Raw genomic sequence first — 4,850 nt, 5'->3', positions numbered from 1 at the left:
AGTTAGATTTTTGATCGACAAGGAAGTCAAAGGTTATGGCGGACAGGCAAAAAAAAATGGTATTAAGATCATGATCCTATCAGTTATTTGAAGGACCAAATGGCCAACTCCTGCTTCTTTGTCTTGTGATCTCAAGTTCTCACTTCCAACAGTTTTTGGGAAATGTTAATTAAAGCATAACCTTACACTTAACAGGCATAACTAATAGGACACTGTGGGATGCCTGCTCCATAAGACCTATCAACAAAACCAACTGCTACATGCAAACTGGCACAATATGGGGGCAAGGTTTGGTTTGATGCGTCAGTGTGTTTATCCCACAAGCAAGCACACACAGGCTGGATAAGGTCTTTTGGCCTTCAAAGAGAGGGTATGTGAAAGTTATCTGTCACCATACAATGCATTTTCACTATGGCTTTGCTGAAATGCCTCAGCATTCAGAAATATGTCCCCAGAATCCCTGCTGGTCAAACAATCCTTTAAGTAAAGGCCTGGATAATTAAAATGTTTACATCAACAAATATGAGGTTAATAATGCTCAATTACATTGAATTGCTCAATTTATGTAATTGTATAACAACAGCTAATAGCTTTCTTAGATACATTTCATCAAATAATGGACTTAATTCAGTATCAGCACGTTCTTCACTTAGCCTTTCAAAGCCAAATACTCTCCTGGCTCTTGTCGCTGATTATTTTTCATGTAGAATACAAAATGATCCCTTTATTGCAGCCAAATGCTTTCCGAGGACTGGCCTGTCCATTAAAGTGTGCATTGTTCACGTATATCTACCCACATGTTCTCTCGTCGTTGAAATGACTCATCATTGTTTACAATGCTTGTTTTATTTCTTGACAAAGTTGGCATCTGATAACAATCTGACAGGAGAGATGAGCAAGAGGGAGAGAACAGGCAGAACAAGAGAAGGAAGATCAAACTCATTTCAGATAAAATTAACATAGGTTTGAGGTAGAGCTTAAGCCATTAGATGTACTGTTACATTTTCCTGAGGGACAGTCAGCTGCAGGCTATGATGGCAGCGGCTAGATTATTCTAGAAGGTAGCTCTCTTAAAGCTGAACTTCCTTCAGAGAAGCTAATTTACAGCAAGCGGAATCCAGAGATAGGGCTTGTTTTAAAAACCAAAAGAACTGCAAATGCTGTAAATCAGGAATGAAAACAGAAGTTGTTGGAAAAGCTCAGCAGGTCTGGCAGCATCTGTGAAGAAAAAACAGAGTTAACATTTCAGGTCTGGTGACCTTTCCTCAGACCTGAAATAGCCAATATTCCTGTTCTGAGGAAGGGTCATCGGACCGGAAATGTTAACTCTGTTTTTTCTTCACAGATGCTTCCAGACCTGCTGAGCTTTTCCAGCAGGTTTTTGTATAGGGCTGCTTTCTACAGGCTGAATGTGGAACAAGGTAAAGGTTCAGGGGTGAGCCCACTAGCTTGGCTGATCCACCTTGCAGTCACTGGGTGGTCAATTTTGTCAAAAGGTCTCCCGTCCTGCCATCAGGAAGAAGGTCTTGTCTCTGAGAAATGCTGCTCACTGATCAAATGGCCAGCAGCTCTGCCTCAGCACAGGCAGTGGGAATGGGGCCACTGCTGGGTCCGATGGTAGGCCCAAACCCAAGGCAAACAAGCTACACGGCACTTAAGGGGAGCCTCTTTTGGAGGTCCTGTGAGGGGCAGAGGGAGATTTCAGATGAAGGGGTGAACAGGACCGGACAGGGAGGGAAACACGTCAGCAGGTGTAAGCTCCAGACAATAATAACAGCAATTGTGGGAAGTTGAGCCATTGTTGCTAGTGCAAGCTCTAGGCCAATACAGTAATGGATTTATGTACAACCGACCTCACCCCTCCCACTCTACCATAAGATTACGTCTCACTTGATTTGTTTCTGAACAAGTGCAGTCTAGGACAACAACGCATTGGATGTACAGTTAAGGGCTTAAAGGTGAGAACTTAGGATTGTGGCATGCCACTAACTCGCTCTGTATCAGCCCTGTGGGTGTTTCTATGCTCCATGCATGGTTTATGAAGAAAGCTCACCTCCACATTTTCCAGGCCAATTACCCAGAAGGAAAATGAAATAACTCCACAAAGATTGATATCCCATTACAAAGTCACCCTTTATTTACGCATGGAGAGTCCTTGACACTGATCTAGCTCCCTTAGAGCCAGCTCCCAGACTGAACAGGATGTCTGATGCTCCTTCTTTTATCTGTCAACCAGGACTCCCTGATTGGGCCAGGTTAACAGCCCCAGTTGGGGAACTCATATTCTATGATGTCCACCTGGCTAACCTTGTAACAATCACTACAGAAACCATCACAATAAAACTTGGAGGAGGAGCCAAGAGGTCATAGGTCCCTCTGCAACTCCCTCCCTAATGGCATTGTGGGTCTTTCTACACCAAGTGGACTGCAACGGTTCAAGAAGGCAGCTTGTCACCACTGTCTCATAAACAACTAGGAATGGGCAATAAATGCTGGCTCAGCCTAGCCAATGATGCCCACTACCCATGAATGAACTTAAAAAAAGTCCCTTCTCCAAACTCTCCTGGATAACTGGATAACACTGCTGTCTCTGTCACTAATGGCACTGTTTCAAACTCTTCTCTCACACGTGCCCGTTTGTCAGATGTGATCACTCTTTGTTTCTGATGTAGAAGATCTTCTAAACTTATATATCAAATGCTATAGTTGACTGAAAAGCCATTTCCTACAGCATGTTAATACACCCTTCGGACTGAGTTTAAATCTATACTAGAACTGAACAGTTATACGTATTAGGAAAGGTTGAACAGGCTAAGTCTCTTATTTCTAGATCAGGGAAGACACAGGGGTGATTTGATGGAAGTCTTTAAAATCATGAAGCATATTGATTGGGTAATTGTATACAAAATGTTTCCGCTTGTGAGGATGTCAAAACAAGAGTTTATAAGTATAAAACAGACACTACTAAATCTAATAATCATTGCAGGAGAAAGGTCTTTCCCAGAGACTGGTGACAATGTGAAACATGGGGCACAATTTAATGTGGAGGAGTGTGGGGCAATGAAAACCACCGCTCTGTCCCAGTTGCCTCCCCCCACCTCTCTCCATGACCCTCACCTCTGAGATCCCCTGTTATCACTCACCCGTATCATGGGATCCAGTTACAATACGAAGCCTCAGGAGGATGTGATACCAGCAGCAGCCATTGACTTCCTGCTATGCAATAGATTGGCCTGCAGCTCTTAATCATCTGTCCCTGAACTCCTTGCTTCAGGGGTAGGATTGTCACTGTCCAGTTAAATACTTGAGCGGCACTGAATTTCGTGAGCCTTGGCTAAAGGAAGCAATGAGTGGCTTGTTTTTGGAATGGAATTGATCTCATTATTGGTTCAATGATATTATAAAGGACACTCCATTTCAGAAAGAGCTCAGCATTGGGTATAGTAAACCGCTGTGAGGAAAGATGATCTGAATTGAGTGGGTATGACTTTCATTTATTTGGCCTCAATGTTGATTCTGGGGGAAATGAGTATTGGCTTCCACAAAGAGAACTATTTATTCTAAATGGGACCTGATGGGATCTATCCCAGAATGTTGTCGAAATTGTTGGGGCTTTGTACAAAATCTTTGGTATCCTCCTTAGTCACAAGAGAGTTCTCACTGGCCTGGAGAATAGCCAATGTTTTTCCTTTGTTTTGGAAGGGCAATGGGGCTAATCTGGGAAATTACATGTTGGTGAACCTTACCTCAGTTGCAGGGAAATTACTGGGGAAGATTCTTATGGATAGGATTTACTCATAATCGAAGAAATATGGACTTATTAGCAATAGGCAGCATGGCTTTGTGCAGGGAATGTTGTGTCTCATAAACTCGATGGAGTTTTTTGAGAAAATGACAAAGATGATTGGTGAGGGCTGGGTGGTAAATGTTGTCTATACAGACTTTAGCAAGGCCTTTGACAAGTCCCTCGTGGCAGGCTGATACAAAAGGTGAAGTCATATGGGATCTGCAGTAAGTTAGTAAGATGGATACAGAACTGGCTTAGGCGCAGAAGATAGACAGTGGCACTTTCTGATTGGAGATCTGTGACCAATGGTGTTCCACAGATATCAGTGCTGGGACCCTTGTTGTATGTAACATATATAAACGATTTGGAGGACAATGTAGGTGACCTGATTAGTAAGTTTGTGGACAACACAAAGATTGGGGGAGCTGCAGATAGTGAGGTGGATTGCCAGAGGATACAGCATAGAGTCATACAGATATACAGCATGGAAGCAGACCCTTCGGTCCAACTTGTCCATGCCAACCAGATACCCTAAATTAATCTAGTCCCATTTTCCAGCATTTGGCCCATATCCCTCTAAACCCTTCCTATTCATATACCCATCCAGATGCCTTTTAAATGTTGTAATTGTACCAGCCTCCACCACTTCCTCTGGCAGGTCATTCCATACACGCACCACTCTCTGCGCAAAAAAGTTGCCCTTTAGGTCCTTTTAAATCTTTTTTTTCTCTCACCTTAAACCTATGCCCTCTAGTTTTTGATTCCTACACACCAGGGAAAAGACCTTGTCTTATTTAGAAGGCTGGGGATTTGGGTGGAGAAATGGCAGATGGTGTTTAATCTGGACAAACGTGACGTGATACATTGTGGATGATCTAATGCAGGAGAGAAGTATAGAGTAAATGGCAAATCCCTTAGTAGCATCAACATATAGAGGGATCTAGGTGTACAAGTCCATAGTTCCCTGAATGAGGCAACACATAGAACATAGAACATAGAACATAGAACATTACAGTGCAGTACAGGCCCTTCGGCCCTCGATGTTGCGCCGACCTGTGAAACC

The sequence above is a fragment of the Rhincodon typus genome, chromosome 21 (assembly GCF_021869965.1).
Source record: "Rhincodon typus isolate 14 chromosome 21, sRhiTyp1.1, whole genome shotgun sequence".
Taxonomy (NCBI): Eukaryota; Metazoa; Chordata; class Chondrichthyes; order Orectolobiformes; family Rhincodontidae; genus Rhincodon; species Rhincodon typus.
The sequence above is the reverse complement of the archived record's forward strand: the minus strand, read 5'-3'. Positions refer to the sequence as shown.